The sequence below is a fragment of the Canis lupus genome, chromosome 11, assembly GCF_048164855.1.
Source record: "Canis lupus baileyi chromosome 11, mCanLup2.hap1, whole genome shotgun sequence".
Taxonomy (NCBI): domain Eukaryota; kingdom Metazoa; phylum Chordata; class Mammalia; order Carnivora; family Canidae; genus Canis; species Canis lupus.
In genome coordinates this window covers 21699012-21715590 of record NC_132848.1, presented here as the reverse complement: position 1 = coordinate 21715590, position 16579 = coordinate 21699012, and the positions used below count along the sequence as shown (strand labels likewise).

The 16579-nt window shown below is 57.6% G+C and overlaps 1 long non-coding RNA gene across 3 annotated transcripts in view; it reads left to right on the top strand.

The window, feature by feature from the left end:
- The window catches only part of LOC140642180 (uncharacterized), a 38319-nt gene extending 22025 nt beyond the window's left edge, over positions 1–16294 (top strand). For 2 of the 3 annotated variants that reach the window (XR_012038712.1, XR_012038710.1), the window contains 5 exons: positions 528–621; positions 1436–1544; positions 2600–2793; positions 3890–4016; positions 15930–16294. This is a non-coding gene — a long non-coding RNA (uncharacterized lncRNA). Of the gene's footprint in view, positions 1–527; positions 622–1435; positions 1545–2599; positions 2794–3889; positions 4017–8707; positions 9130–15929 lie in introns of those variants that run through there. The other variant, XR_012038711.1, reaches the window with a different exon arrangement.
- Positions 16295–16579: the final 285 nt, after the last annotated feature.

Here is a 16579-nt window from a genome sequence, read left to right as displayed (position 1 = left end):
AGATTATCAAGTCAAAGCTCAGATGGTTTTGGTGCTGACCTGCTGCGAATGGCACAATAGGGAAGTATTTAGTCAACTTGGGGAAGCGCTTGCTTTTTTTTTTTTCTTTTAAGGTTTTATTTATTTATTTGAGAGAGAGAGAGAGAGAGAGAGAGAGAGACAAAGAGAGAGCTTGAGCAGAGGGGAGGGGCAGAGGGAGAGAGAGAGGCTGACTCCCTACTGAGCACAGAGCCTAATGTGGCACTAGATTCCAAGACCCCTAGAAGCTCTTCCTATGCTAACATGAACATCTATTTCTGTAATTTCTAGAAGTTGGTATTCCGCCTACATCATGAGGGGCTCAGCACCCACCTCAGAGCCCTTCTCATGGGAGGGAATCCTGACTGTCCTGGCTCCCAGCTTGCTGAGGGGCAAAGCAGATCCACACGGTTTCAGGCGTGTGTCACTTGTGGCTCAAAGGGACATTTTTTTGAATTAATTTTTCCTATGCACTTTAGTTAATCAAATAAATATTTTTTTTTTTGCAGCAGTTATAATGTCAGCAGAGCTGGTTTTAAGCACTGTGGAGAGGATGATGGGGCTTTGGCTCAAATGCCAGCCCCTTCCCTGGCATGACCTCAGGCAAGTTTCTCAATCTCACTTTGCCTCAATTCCCTCACCTATGAAATGGGATGAGATGAGCTCCTTCAGATGTGCTGTGGGGATTAAATGAGTTGTACAGGTGAAGCTCTTAGGACAGTGGCTGGTGCATGGTAAATATTATAAGTATTATGTATCTTTTTTGAGAAATAATTTGTGTCCTCAAGGAAGCAACGAGGTTCCAGCCAGAGGGCATGATTCAGCACCAGGACCTCATCCATCCTTCCTGATACCACTGCTACTCGCCTTCAAAGCACCCACATCACCCACTTTCTTCTCCACAGAATCCTGAGTCTGCTGGGGTGGGAATGTGTCTGGCGGGAGAACAGTGATACCTCTACTGTCTGTCATGTTCTGCGGCCCAGGCCACGGGACCAAGTTCTCTCTGATGAGATGTAGGGAGAAGTCACTGGCTGGGGCTTTCAGGAGGCTCTTCTAAGGGAAGGCAGACTCAGCTGGCGGGTGGATAGCTTTTACCCACTGCTTTCCCCTTCTTCCCATCCTAAGAGCAGATGCCATACAGGAGGAGGAGCAGCCACCTTGTGACCAGTGGACAAGCACCTGCCAGATGTTAGGGTCCCCCGGGCTGCCCTTGCAGAGCGGCACGGACTGAGTGGCCTAGAAGAGCACACACTTGCCCGGCAGGCCCGAGGCTGATGTCCCTCCCTGTGCTCAGGCCTCCCTCTGGGCCTGGACACCCGCAGTCCTGGTGCGGACGGGCAGCTGCCAGCGTCCATGGCTCTCCATCTAAGGAAGGAGACTAGATGGGATGCCCATGTCCTCTGCTTTCTTCCAGGCTGACAGGACTTTGTCAACCGAGGTGCAGGCTCCCAGGTGAGGATCCCTGGCTGTGTGACTCTCACTCCAGAGCCTTGTGTGTCCTTCTGGGGCCTCCGGCCTATGAGGTTTGTGCTTTGAGGTGACAGCTTGTCCTGGTTTGCTTGCAATGGTCCTGGGGTGTGTGCTCCGTACCTGTCTTCCGCAGGCTCTCCCTGGGGCTTCTCACACGGTTGGGGCACAGACGTCCCTGAGGACGTTTCCGTCGGCCATCTGCTGAGGGTCCTCTTGGGGGCGGCTGTGCCTGACACCTCAGCAGGTGACATAGAGCCTGGCTCCGGGAAGGGCACCGAGAGCGCTGTTTGTAGAGGGGCTGCTATGAGCTAACCCCCCAGTTCCCAAATGGGGAGGGTGTGTGGGGGCTGCTGGGGTGCTCGCAAACGAGCCTGTGAGGTGTGTGTGTGTGTGTGTGTGTGCACGCCTGTGATGTGTATGTGTGTGGTATAGGTGTGTCTGTGTGTGTACATCTGTGTGGTATGTGCGTGTGTGTGCATGTGTATCTATGGTGTGTGTGATGTTTATGTGAATGTCTGGTGTGGGGGGTGTGTGTGTGTATTTGGTGTGGGTATGTGTATGTGTTGTGTGTGTGTGATTGTGTGCTATGTGTGATGTATATGTGATACCTGGTGCGGTGTGTATGTGTGTGTATGTGTTGTATGTGTCGTGTGTGTGTGATGTGTGTTGTGTATGTGGTGTATGTGATGTATATATGAGTGTGTGTGTGTGTGTGTGTGTGTGTGTGTGTGAGGAGATATGAGCTCACCGGGGAGCATGGTCGGAGCTGGAGGGTGGGGTCCAGGGGCCCAGCTGAGGGGTGGGTGTGTGCCCAGGGAACTTGCCCAGCACGGCTCCCCCGTCTTCCTGCTCTGACACGTCTGCCTTGGTTTCCCCTCCCTCCCGTTCCCACAGGCCGGGGGGCTGGGCTAATACCTGTCAGGATGGACTCCCAGGAGCACGGCCGTCCCTGGCGTGGGGGGTGCAACCCCTGACTCGGGCTTCTCGGGCCCATGGGGACGGGCCACCCTGGGCCTCAGGCAGGCATTTGTGTGACCCCAGAGCTCAGGGCTTGCAGACCTCTGTTCCATTCCTAAACCTCAATGTTGAAAGTCTCTCCCCTCCGCAGAGCTAAATAAACCCTGACGTGGCTCCTCTCGTGGGCTAATCCATGTTAAAGCCATCAGAAACGATTTATTGATTGGTTGAAGAGTGAAATCCCAGAAGGAAGATACGATCACCTTTTCCCAGCAAATCTCGAAATCAGTCTGATAATGAAAACTTTTTCAAGGCAGGACTTGAAAATAAGAATTTCAAACTAAGGTAAACTGCTTTATACCACCCAGGGTCTGAGGAAGAAAATTGTTGGATGATTACAAATCTCCAGCAGTGACAGTCGTCAGCCTGCACCTGTACGCCCCCGGCTTGGTCCAGGGCCTGCAGGTGCCGCTCGGATCCGGGTCGGGCAGGCCAAGCAGCAGCTTGGGCAGGTGGGGGCCTGCGTGGTGACTGCCGGGACCTCCCTGCAGAGTCCTGGGGCCCAGGAGGTAGTGAAATTTTGGAGGGCCTGCATGTGGGCTGGGCAGGGTGCACTGTGGGTAATGAAACCAGGGGGTAGTGCTCAGGGAGGCAGCCCAGGCCTGGGGAGGGGTCCTGGAGGCTTGGTGTCTCAGTACATACAGTGACCGTGAGCCCCAGGTGACCGAGCCCCTGACAGTCATTAGGGCCAGTGCCCGTTGGCTCCTCATGAGTCTCCCCAGAGGAAGGACACGGAGGGAGGGGCCTGGGGCTGCACAGGGGGGCCCAGGATCCACAGCACTGAGGCCATGATCAAAGGAAGCCCTTGAAGTTCATACGGGCAGAGAGGACCCTTTCTGAGAGATGGCAGGAGGAGCATGAGGGAGGACCACTCCATGGGGTCGGGAGGGCGGGGGGGCAAGGGGCAGCAGGGCCAGGTGTGTAACAGGTCCTGCAGAGGGAGCCCAGAGCACAGCCCGTGGATGTGACAACAGAGGCCTGTTCTGAGGTTGGAGTGAGTCCTGGGGAAGCGGCTGATGGCTGGGGTTAGGATGCTGCATCTGTGGGGGGTCCCCATGGAGCCAGGACCAATGGGAGATGCCTGTGCATACCTGCACACACATCTACATGCACACAGGTGCACATGCATATATACACCCACACATATACATACACACATCCACAAATACCTACACTCACGGAGAGTCTAGGCTGATTTTAGGGAACTGGCTCATGTGACTGTGGGGGCACGTCCGTAGCCCTCGGGGCGGCCTGCACGCCCAGGGAGGAGTTCACGTGCCGTCTCGGGGCTGCAGGCGGTGGGCAGGTGGGGAGACCCCTCCTCCTCCTCGGAGGACCTCAGCCTGTTTCGTCTTAACACCTTCAACCTGTTTCCTTGAAGCCAGCTTATGGCAAGCGCTAATGACACCTGTAATACCTGCATCATACCTTCGCGGACACACCTGGGCCGGTGTTCGACCAACGCCTCAGCCTGGCCGCGTAGACGTGTACAGCGAGCCTTCCCGACGGTGAGTGCAAGGCTGGCTGGGAGGGGAGGGGCCGCGTGTGACCATGTCTGTGGGTTAAGGGGCAGAGCTGAGGGGTGGGGGCTGTGGCGGAGAAGGGGGGGCCGGGCAGGCCTGTGGAGGCCAGGGAGGGGGCCCTGGCAGTGAGCAATGACGCCGTGCTCCCAGGACAGGGGCTGGGGCAGCAGCACGGGGAGAGCGTGGGCCCGGATGGCCTCTGGGGGCAGGAGGTCAGGCCGTGACGGAAGGGCAGGGGGAGGGGGCACCCATGGGCTTGGGGAGTAGGTTGGAGGCCCGGGGATGGGGGAGCCAACCCCGCCTCCTCAGAGCCGGCCAGTGCCCCCTCCCGGGTCTCCCCAGACTCTGGCTCCCAGGAGGTTGTGAGTGGGCCGTGCTCCTCCGCAGGCGCCCCGGGGCGGCCTGTTTGTAGCAGGTGATGACAGTCCTCGGCTCTGGGCCCTGGAGCCCCGTCTGCTGCATCCTCGGATGCGCCTCGTCTAGCCAGCTCCCTGTCCGTCCTGTTTTCCGCGGTCATAAGGCTGCGGGGACGCCCCCCAATATCGATCTTGATGCACTTGTCCGATTCCTCCCTTAAATCGAACCCCAGACACGTGTGAACGGGACTGGAGGTTTCCTGAGGGATGGGGGGGGGGGACTCTGACGTGTTCGGTGGCGTCCCTGCCGGGGACCCAGGAACCCTCACGTCCCGGCCCGTCCCTCACGCTCGGCTCTGAAGCTTGAGAGCACAGCGCCGGCCACGCAGGTGTGGTGTGTGTGATCGACGACGGGAACCCCGGGCAGGGCTCACTTGCATGGCTGGTTGGAGCATAAAGTTCGGGCTCGGGTGTGCACGGGGGTCCCTGTCTCCCCTCAGCCACGGTCTGGATCTTGGGGTCCGTCTGGCTCTACGGCTTCATCTGACTCCCAGGGGGTGGGCGACTGGGGGTCCTGATGCTTCGGTGTGTTGAGGGGGCGGGGGCCTCGAACAGTCCTAAGGTGCCACAGCCAGGGCCTGCATGCAAACGGGGAGACGGCGGATGGCCCCTCGGCTTGCTCATCCTCCACCCAGAGGGAAGGGGCAGGAGAGGCACAGCCAGAGATGAAACGAGGGTGCTCGTGATGCCACCCAGTCATGAAGCCACTGGAGTCTGTTGGCTTCCATAGCCTCAGGCTGCACCCTGCACCTCAACACTGAGTGCAGGCCTCCGTGGGCGGCCCTGTGGGCTGGGCGCAGCTGGGACGGTCTCTGGGCCTCGATGGGACTCCCTGGGGCGCTCACGGTCAGCCTCAGGTCAGCCGGGTGGCTGTGCCGCTGGGCCTGGCACTGTCACACCTGTCCTGGCACAGCTCCAGGTGCAGGCTGGTGCAGGCCGGAGCAAGCCCAGCCCCGGGGTGAGGGGTACAGAAACCGGAGGGAGGCCGCACCCCATGGTGAAGGAGCCTGGGTGCTGGGAGGGAGATGTGCGCCGGGTTTGAGGACCAGCTGCCTCACAGCCCGGCCTGGGCCTCGGAGTTCGAGCAGCTGGACGGCCACTCGCTCTTCGCCGTGGGTGGCAGAGGCTCAGGGCACGCGGTGGCTGGTGGCTGCTAGACGGTGGCCTTGTTCCCACCACTTGCTTGCGTGATCTCTGGCTTCCACGGGACACGGAAGGCTGTGCCGCGCTAGTCGGTGGGTCCCCCGGTTCTGGAGCGCCCGGTCTCCACGAGCTCCACTGGAAGCTTCCTTCCCATCCTCGGTTCTGTTCTAAAATAAATCAGAATCACTTAGGAGCCACTGTGGAAGCCTCGCCAGCCTGCCGGGACCCAGGCCCCTGGAGCAAGGCTCTTCAATCAATTTGGAAAATGCTCCCATGTGATACGGATGGACATGCTAGGGGACTAGAAGCCCCCGCCAAACCGCTACCTGGAGTCGGATGGAACGTGAGATTACTCTGAGAAAGGCAGTCAGCAGGCACCCGCTTGCCCTGTTTTGGATGTACCCTGGGGGACGGGGGGCGGCATGGTACGGTGCCCCCAGTGGGCTGTGGCTCGGCTGGGTCGGCCACTTGAGGTTCTGACGCTTTGGCTGGTGGCTTCAACTGGCCCGACCTTGGTTTCTGCAGGGCTGACAACGGCCACGCTCCCTCGCCAGGCAGGGGGGCCGGAGGCACCCTCCATCACAGGTGGCGGGGAGAAGGGATGGGTGAAAGGCAGCCAGCCGCAGGCACCTGCTTTCTGGAAAAGGTCTGATATTTGGGGAGTTGCCAGGGCCCTTGGCCGGCTCTCGCAGAGGGTGGGGGCTGGCCTCGGGCTCACGTACCTCATTTTACTGCAGAGACACGAGCATTTTTGGTCTCCTGCCTTATTTCACTTAACAGTGCCAGCATTTCTCACGTTGCCAGGGCTCGTAAGATGGAAACACGTAGTTAGGGACGGTGAGACTATACTCATTGGTGATTTTTTTTTTTCTGAATATTGATTTTGGTTTTCATTGTTGTTAGAGAGGAGGTTACAGTTATCAGTAGGGACACCCCCCCGTCCTCCGCCCCCTCCCCAGGTTTGGGTTACGATTGGCTTCTTGTCCAATTCCCACAAGTGGAATGAGGGCCCCCATGGCTCTTGACTTTATGTCCCAGTTATATTCTAAGCCCGTGCCCGTTTGTCCTGTCACCGGTAACGTATGACCGCATCGATGTTCTTGAACTCTCGCCAGGATCAGGGCTCATGTCTCAGTGTCTTTCAAAGTGGAATATGAGACACCACCACGTGATTCTTTCTCAGAGCGTGGTGGTTTCCTGGTGTGTCACCTTGGCCAGGTGACCTACACTTCCCAGAAGCCCCTGCCCCGCGCTTTCGGGTCGGAGCTGCCCCGGGGGGTCTTCGGTGAGCCGCGAGGAGACCTGGACAGCAGCCGCGGTGGCTCCCACACGCTGTCGCTTAGAGGCTGGCCCGTGTCAGGCCTCACGTTGCACCTGTTCCCGGGGCCGCCTCCGCCCTCTGACCCCCGAGGCTGGTGTGTGTTCGTGTCCACAACCAAGGGCCCAGCTTGCCCACTTGCCCAGCTTGCCAGAACGCCCACGCCGCCACGATCGGAGGCATCCAGACCCACGTGGGCTCCGCCCCTCCTCTGGAGCCCCCCCGCCAGCCGCCCTCCCACTGCCCGTCCCAAGGCGTGAGCACCCACGGCCGTCTGAGCTCAGGTCCCCGCAGCGAATCTACCTTCCCGGCCGTGGGCCCCTCCTCGTCCCTGTCCCTGCCCCGTATCCGCGGGTCTGCTGCTCCGAGTGAACCTTGGCTGATACAACTTATTATCTGTGATGAGGCAATTGGCGGAGATGTGCCGGTGCAGACTGTGTGGGGTGACCCTTCCGACCGGCCCGTCCCCAGGTCCCTCCAGGTAGAACTACGTCGCCGCTTCTCATGAGTCTTGGAAAGTTAATTGTGCCCAAGCGAGTGTATTTATACGTGGTTATTTTAAATTTTTACACAACGGTATGCTTTTGGCACAGAGGGTAGCACATCGCACGCCCTGTTTGGCTTTGTTCGCCTGCCAGTACGTCTTGGAGGTGGAGCTGCCCCCTTGCTCTCAGCAGGCGCCCGGTGCTCCATCACGTGGATGCGACGTATCGGATTGTCCCCTCCGTCCGTTAACGGGCTTTCGCCGTATCTCCCATCTTGACATTGCAACACCACCATGAGGAGTCCTTGTCATTTCGCACAAGCCCTAAAACACCTGCTGGATAAATTCCTGGCAGTGCAACTGCTGGTCAAAGGGTCAATCCCACGGGTGCTCTGACTCGGGCGGGGGCGGGGGGGGGGGCAGTTGCCTGAGCACACTCTTCTGGATTATCTGCTGCTTTCTCTTCTGTGTCCCTCTGCGTGGCAGGGGGAGGAGCCCGGAACCTGCTTCGCCCAAGTCCTTCTCCCAACCTGCTTCTTGCTCAGTGTCTGCCCATGAGGGCCGCTGGTGTGGGGGTCAGAGGCCCAGCAGGAGACATCCACGTGTGTCGGGCGTGTGAGATGTGAGCGTCTGCAGAGGCTGGGGCAGTTTCCTGCAGATGCCGTGGGCACCGTTCGGGTCTGCAGTGGTGGCTCCCTGCAGCGTCGAGTTCCCGGATTCTGGAACACTCTAGAAGTTTCCGTGACCTCCGGGTCTCATGATGGTTCATAAGCCTGTAATTGCCTGCAGTAAATCCCCTCTTGACTGAAGTACCTGGAGTGTATCCACCTTCCATACGTGTGCCCACGGCTCCAGGCTCCGCACCATGGTGCGTGCCCACATCCGGTCACAATCTGGAGATGGGATCTCACTGTAGATGTGATTTCAGAAGTGTGTGTGCATGTGTAAGGCTGAACCTTCTTTATGCGCTTGCGCCATTTGTATTCCTGGTTCTGCAAACCAGGTTCGTATCCATGGATTATCTGCTAGTCTTCATGTTGATCGAAGGAACCCTCTCTTTGTAAAGAAATGGGACTGTCTGTGGCATAGATCGCAAACCCTTCCTCAGGCTTGCAGTCTGTCTTTCGAGTTAGCTTATCTGTATTTTTCTTGAAGACTAAAATAATGTTTTATGTAGTCAAACTTGTTTTCTTCTATGGATTTTGGGTTTTGCACTACACCTGTCGCAGCCGAGGCAGTGGGCTCCTCACAAGCTCTCCCCGTGCTTCCCTACATGTTTCCAACTCCTTTTCCTTTTTTTTTTTTTCTTTTTAAGATTTTATTTATTTATTCATGAGAGGCACAGAGAGAGGCAGAGACACAGGCAGAGGGAGAAGCAGGCTCCACGCAGGAGCCCGACGTGGGACTCGATCCCAGGACCCTGGGGTCACGCCCTGAGCCGAAGGCAGATGTTCAACCACTGAGCCACCCAGGGGTCCCTTTCCGACTCCTTTAAAACCTGCGGGCTGTGTTCATTATATTCTTGAGCTTCTGTGTTCTGACTAATTTTTTCACCTTGAGCTGTCATGGACCGGGAGATACGCGTGACGATTTCCCACCCTCGCACCCCGGCTTCTTCAGGTCCTCTCCAAGCTCCCGACTTCACGTTGTGATGCATTAATATCCACAACTGACACACATCCTTGTGTGTGGCGGCCTTTCTCGTATGGCGCTTTTCCGTTTGGTGTAACACCTTTTGTCCCCAAATAAACAGTGTCTGGTATTGATTGCTGTCCCTGCATTTTTTTTAAAGTGCGTTTCTGTTGTATGTTTGTATTTTTAACCCATCTCTGTGGCTTGGTCATTGAATAATCTTCGGAATCAGCCCGTGGCTGGATCCTTCCGGTTTCACCCCGTGGGGACGTGCAAGTATGTTGGAGGCTTGTTACTGTTTTACTTTCCACTTTTGAATGTGCCTCAAGGACATCTTTCTCTATAGATTCTCTGTGTCCTTTCCTCTGTTTTGTCTGTTTATTTTTATTATTTGGAAAGAACTGGAAGTTTGTTTTGCTGCTGTCTTATACCCCTGACTTTGTATGTTCTACTCAATTCTTTACTGAGCCCACACGATGGATGAGTATAGAGCAAGTACATCTCAGCTTCCTCTGCTCTTGATTTTATTTTTTTTAAAGGATTTTATTTATTTATTCATAAGAGACACACAGAAAGAGGCAGAGACACAGGCAGAGGGAGAAGCAGGCTCCATGCACGGAGCCCAATGTGGGTCGATCCCAGGACCCTGGGGTCAAGCCCTGAGCCGAAGGCAGATGCTCAACTGCTGAAGTACCTAGGGTTCCCTAATTTTATTTTATTTTATTTTTTTACAGAATCTCAGTATTCATCTTTATATTTTTACATGTACATCTGGCAATCGACCTACCAGATGTAAATATATTTTGTCGCTGGTGGAGACAGATGAGGACATCTGTTCTGACACCACTTCTTGACCCTCCTTGTCTTTTTCCTCCCGGTCTCTGACAGGTAAAATCCTCAAGTGTTCTCGTAGTTCACATTTATGTTTTCTTTGGTAACTAAAACACATATTTGTTTTTATCTTCCCCTTATTGTTAAATGCATTAGCACACCCGCCACCCGATCTCCCGCGACACTTTCTCCATCTGTCTCTCTGTCGGCCAAGGCTGTGTTCTGACGGTTTCACCAGGATGGGCTCATTTTGGAGATGTTCCTCTAGATGTTGGATTTTCAAAACGTATTTGCCTTTCATCTTCGTATTTGAAAGACAGATTGGCTGTGAGACTCCGGGGTTGCCGCCTCCTCGATGAGGACCTTGTAGGCATTAATCCCTGGAGCCCAGCATCCAGCGTCGTCATGGTAACATCAAGGAGGCCGGTCTAACGGTTTTCCCCTCTTCCGTGACTTGAGTTTTTTTCCCCTCTCCTTGGATGCCAAAAGAATTCTCCGTTTATCTTTAAAATCCGGCAATTTTACCACCATCTTTTGCCAATTTTACCCCCACCCCGAGACACGCACTTTCAATTTGCAGACACGAGTCCCATTTACTGGTGAAAATGGCTCGTGGGTGATTTTACGTGATTTCTTCTGTTCGGTGACTCCTGTTGTCTTCTGCAGAGACACCTGCTCCGCCCGTGCTGGGTGTCCCACGGCTGTGCTCGCCCCCTCCTCACACTCCTGCCACCCCCCGCCCCCGTGGGCTTCTGCTGCATTGGCTTGCTCCCCACAGCCCCGGTGCTCCCTTCTGTCACCGTGGCTGTCGTCCTCACTGGGTGTCTGTCCACCTGCTCTGGGCTGGCGTCTCAGGCCCGTTGCTTTCCTCCTGTTGTTTCCTGAGCTTTGCTGGGTTTCGTTCCGTCTCTGTGTCTTCTCTTGACGGGTTCATCTCTGCTCTGTGTTCTTATTTATAGAACAGAGTCCTCTGTTAAACATTGCATTTTCCTTTTATTTATTTTTTTAAAGATTTTATTTATTTATTCATGAGAGACACAGAGAGAGAGAGGCAGAGACACAGGCAGAGGGAGAAGCAGGCTCCATGTAGGGAGCCCGACGTGGAACTCGATCCCAGGACCCCAGGATCACGCCCTGAGCCAAGGCAGGTGCTCAACTGCTGAGCCCCCCAGGGGTCCCCTAAACATTTCATTTTCCTTGGTCCTGGTGAAGCAGCTGGTGTGTGCTGCTTATGCTCCTTTGGCTCTTCCCGGCGTCACCTCTCTGGAGTCCACCTCTGTAAGAAGCCGCTTCCTTTAGACGTCGATCCTGGACGGAAGCCCCACTCGGTTCCAGCCTCCTGAGTCTGGACACCTGCTTTCCCACGGAGGCTTCTGTCACATGTCTACATCCCCTTCCCCTTATGTGAAACTGTGAGCTGAGCATCCACCATGGTTTGGCTTCCCCCACCCCAGACACCTGCCGCCTTGGAGGACAATCCCTCTTGGCCTCTTTCCGGGCGTCCTGTGACCTCTAGTGCAAACCCAGCCCTTCCTCACACTCAGGTCAGGCCTGCAGGTGCAGTTCTGTTTCTTATTTTGCTTTGTTCTTCTGTTAACGCCTATGAGGACGAGGAGGGCCAGGGAGGGGGGGATTCCACTGTCTCTCCCCTGCCATTTAAAAACTGCTTTCATTGTTATTTAAATTTGCATTGTGTGGTTTCTCAGTGACAATGAATATTGGAAATGTATTCTAAGTCAGGAGTTTTTGCAGCATCCAGGATAAGACTGAGTGCGGCTGCTGAAGGGATTGGCCGTCCTCCCGTCTGCAGTTCACGAAACTCTCGGCTCCCCCACCAGGAACCAGGATTTGTGGTTCTCCTCGGACCATGTAAGCACTTACGACCATAAATAGGGCTCATTTGCTCTGGCCTTTATAAAGCCGGCCGTGAAAGGGTTTGTCACAGTGACCAAAGCACACTTGAGCAAATTAAACACGGTTTTCTAGCAGCAACTTGACATAACTCAAAGCGCGACGAGCTCAGCAGCGCTCAGAGCACTGTGGCGGGCCTTCCTCACCAGGGAGATGGGGCGCCAGGGTCAGCTCCACACCTTGGTCCTGCTCCCCGTGGCCCCTCCTGACTCTGAAGCCCACGCGGGGCCTTGCCGCCCGCCCCGCCGAGCGCTGGCCCCTGGGTGGGCCGTGTCCGCCTTCTGGTGGCCGCCACGGGGTCTTGGTGCTACTTGTGAGAATTCACAGCTCCCCTGGGGTCCCAGGTTCACACTTCGGCCCGGGTGCCTCAGCTGCTCTCCCGTCTTACCAATGCCCGGTTCCTGTGCCGTCGAGGGTGAGCCTCGGCCCACCGCCCGCCCCGCGGATGGATGACCGGCCACAGGGTGGGAGCTGCCTCCTGAGGTGTTCCCTGCACCCCAGGGTCCCCAACGCCCCAGGCCGAGGGCCCCGGGCTCACAATTGATGGCATTCCCCAGTCACCGATGGCTGCGCCACATGTGGGCTTCCAACCACTGCCCTAGACGCTCTGGGACAGACCTGAGTGTGTGCTCTCACCCTCCACCCCTCCCGCAGGAGCCTAGACTCCCTTTCCTCAGGAGTCCCAGAGCGTGGGGGTCTCTGTCCTGTAGGATGCCTTTGGGACTCTGGAGCGTCCCTGTGCCCAGCATGGACTCTGGGACGTGGCTGTGCTAGATGCTGGAGGCAGGCCTGAGGGGCACAGCCCTGTCTGTGCGGGGTCCCTCCTCGGGGAGCTCACGGTCATGCAGGCACACAGGTCCCCTGGTTCCAGGACACCACGCTGGTTACCTGTGGCCTTGCCGGGGCTCTGAGTCTCAGGCCGAGGACAGCTGGGGGTGGCTCAGGCTCGCTGGAGAGTGGGTGGGCACCAGGAGTGGGGGAGGGATGCCCACCTCTGAGAGGGTGTGCAGGAAGGCCTGGGAGGGCCGGGGGGGGGGGGGGTTGGGGTGCGGGACGGAGGAGGGGCGTTGACAGTGCTCCTGCTTAGCTGAATGGGGGGATGTGCTTGCCGGATTCCTTCATGTTCCTCCCAGCCCCAATGCCCTGCTTTGGGGGGAGAGACAAGTGGGGCAGAATCAGGCACTCAGCATCCTCTAGATGCTCTCAAGCAGGACCATGATGGCGGGGCGCCCAGAGGATCCCGCTAACCACTGCGGCCAGGCCTGATGGGCCCTCCGCACGACCCCCTCCTCCCACCCTGCCAGTGGCCCCACCTGCGACGGCCCCTCCCTCCACTTTCCAGCTTGGCTCCCCGCCGGCCACCTCAGGTAGGCCAACCAGGACCCAGGCACCTGGACTCTGGTGCTGGGGCCTCAGCTGACCCCTCGTGGTTGTGCCCAGCTCACACGTCCTCAGGGCCTGGGTGTCCTCGTCTGTAGGACGCTGCACCCGGACCAGATGTCCCCCCTTGTGCGCTCACCCCTGACCTTTGTGCTACAGAAAAGAGCCAGAGAAGAGACCTTGCCTGTGGCCTGGCCCCGGTGCTGGCTGAGTGCTGGCGCCCTCCCAGGGAACAGGTGCCACCACGTGATTATGACCGAGGTCGGGCAGCCTTCCCGCTGCAGCCCTATGCTCAGAGTCCCACGTAAGCTCCTTCCAGCCGGTGGGTCCCTTTGAGTCCCAGATAATTTATCCTTGGGTTTCGCCACAGGGGGAGGCGGGCGCTGCAGCCTGTCTTGTCCCCCCCCCCCCCCTTCACCTGCTGGAATGCAGGAGGTAGAGCTTGCAGGGCTTGGGAAACCACATTGCTGCCTCCACCACAGAGGGAGGAAAACCAGCCTTAGGAATCAGAAATTCCTCCTTCAAGCAGAAGAATATTCCAGGCCAAAGGCACAGTGTGTGCACAGCTCCATGGCTGGAAACAGTAGGGTGGGATTAGGCACTGAACGGTGGTCTGAAAGGTCTGTTGCAAGCAGAAAGGGGGAGCGCGGGGCCGCTAAGGCTGGCGAGGTGGACTGTGCAGGGCTGGCTGCCAGGGGGAGGTTTGTGTGTTTACCCCGGGGCCCCAGTGGGCTTCTCACAGGTTCTAGGAGGAAAGTCCCGGGATGGGGTTTGTGTGCCTCCAAAAGACCTGCCTAGAGGGGGTCTGTGCAGGTCCCAGCGGGGGCTGAGCCCAGGAGAGGAGGGGGGGACAGGGCCAGGCCTCAGTGGCCCTCTGGGGGGGGGCAGGCCTTGGCTCCAGGGGTGCATGTCGTACAATCGAGTGCCTGATGGTGATGTGTACGTGCAGAGCACAGTGACATCGTGTAGAGTAAGACCCGCAGACCCCCATCCGCCCTCAGAACTTAGGTGCCCCTTTGCTGAGAAATTCATGAAATCGCTGGATATCTAGAGACACATTTTTAACTTAAGATCATAGGAGGCCGGACTGTCCTTCTGCAATCACCAGGCTCACTGGGGAAACTGAGTCACAAGGGGGCAAGGGGCATGCCCAGAGCCACGCAGGGAGCTGTGACAGGCAGGTGTGAGTGGCCCCTTCCCGGCGTCCCAGCATCCCAGCCTGCCAGGTGTGTGCTGGCCCGTGTGGCGTGGGGCTGGCGGTGACCCCCTGCCCTATGGGGCCATGTGGTGACACAGAGAGGCTTGGCTGGAGGAAGGAGGAGATGCTCACCCAGCTCTCAGCCAATCACCAGGTCTTCCCCCAAAGGGTTCCTACTGGGCCTGGAGCCCCGAGGGGGTGAGGGGTCAGGACCTCTGCCACCAGTGCCCGTGGGGGGCTTGGGGAGCTCGGGGTGGACGGGGCGTCCCAGGGCCAGCTGGTCATGTCAGGGGCTGCAGGGCAGTGACGGGGACGTGGGGCAGGGAGCGCTGGTGTTCCGGAGCTGCCCTCACAAGGGACCACAAACCAGACGGCTTCAAATAGCAGGATTTTCTCTCTACCCCGTCTGGAGCCTGAGGTCTGATGCCAGGTGGGCAGGGCTGCGCTCATCCCAGGCTCCGGGGGAGGCTCCTCCCTGCCTCTCCCTTCTCCTGGTTGGCTCCCAGGCTGGTGGCCACGTCCCTCCCCTCTCTGGCCTTGTCTTCACCGGCTCCTCCCTGGGTGTGTGTCCCTCCTCTGGGGACACCAGTGTGCGGAATTTGGGCCCACTTGATCCAGGATGATCTCATCCCAAGATCCTTACCTTACTTGCAGCTAGAAAACCCTATTCCCAAATACAATAACATTCTGAGCTTCTGGGTGGACATGAATTTGGGGGCATCATAGTCAACCCACCCCAGGACCCCCTTGCCTGTGAGCTCTGCTGCGAACAACACAAGTGTCCCCATTGCCCCTGGGGTGCCCATGCCCAGGGCCCATCACCCTGTCTGCACACCCATTCGTCTCCGGGCCTCCAGCCCCATGCAGGCTCCTCGCAGCGGCCGTGGAGGACTGGCTGGGCCTCCATCGGTGTGAAATCACTGGCGGGGAGGGGAGCACTGTTTGGGCAGGTGGGACCAGTGCCTGTGCTCCCCATGGGGGTGGACCTGCCCCTCTGTGCTTGCCCCCCGCGTTGGCCCCAAATGCCTCCCTTGCCCCGCATCCCAGCCAGAGTCAGGTGCGTGAGCTGCTTGGAAGATGCCCTTCCTTAGGCCTCACGTTTTGGAAACATCTCTTCTCTGTCTCCGTGCGTCCGCGGGGCGCCCCTGCATCCCACAGCCTCAGCTTGGGTCAGCTCCGCCGGGACGGCCAGCCTCACCTTCCCTCCCAGCGGCCTCCAAGCCCTGCACTCCTGGGTGGGCAGGAGGGTTCGGGGGTGGTGTCTCGTGGCCAGACGCCCAGGAAGCCAGCCCCTGCGGCAGCGCCCGGCACAGAGGAGGGGATGAGAGAGCCACCCGGTGCGGCCTCGGCCCCACTCAGCCCGTAAATCCCGGTGCTCTCCTCCCACGGAGGCCGGCGGGGCCTCCTTCCATCACCCCCTTCCCTGACAGGGGCGCCCGGGCAGCATCCTCTCCTCCACCGCACAGTAGTTAAATCCTCCCCAAATGTTACTTGCAAAATGATGAAAAACTCTAGAGAAGGGTCTTGGGGAGCATAGGCCGCAGCCTTGCCATTATCTTTGATGATAAATCTTTCTTTCTGATAGCAAACAATGTCTGCAGTATTTCATAATTGGCGAGATGGAGAGCGCCTATTTTCCAAGATGTTCAGGAATAACTCAGTTTTAAAGACCACGTCCTAACAACCCGAATGGGCCGATTATTCCAGGGGAATCCGCTGAGAATCGTTGCCACGCGAGGTAGGAAAATGTGCCTGAATTATTGCCGGAACTTTGCTAAGAGATTCACGGTTTCCATTGCCAGGAGAGACGTTAATGCCCATTTATTAAAAATGTTTTTGAGGTTTTACTTCCAATAGAAGGATTTGTTTTATTTAAGTATGTCCTCTGAAGCGGTTGCAGTGGCAGGACCATCCGTCTGCCCGTCCCCTGACTCAGCAGCGCTGGGCGGCTGTGTGCGGGTGAGGAGGGGGGGCCCCCGTGGGAGGGGAGGGGATCCGGCGGGGGGCGGGGGTGGGTGGCAGCGGGAGGCAGGCTCAAAGTGGGTCAGCAGAGGATGTGGATGACAGGAGGCACCTGTCACCAAGCGCTTGTTGTCTGTGGGGCAAATGCTGGGTGCATCTGTGATGGGCCTGGAGGGTCACGATTTTCAGATTCCTGTTCATGCAACAGGAATATGAGACCTCAAGGGGCCTCCAGAGCCATCAAGCGTTCTCCTGCTTCGATGGGCTCTCGAG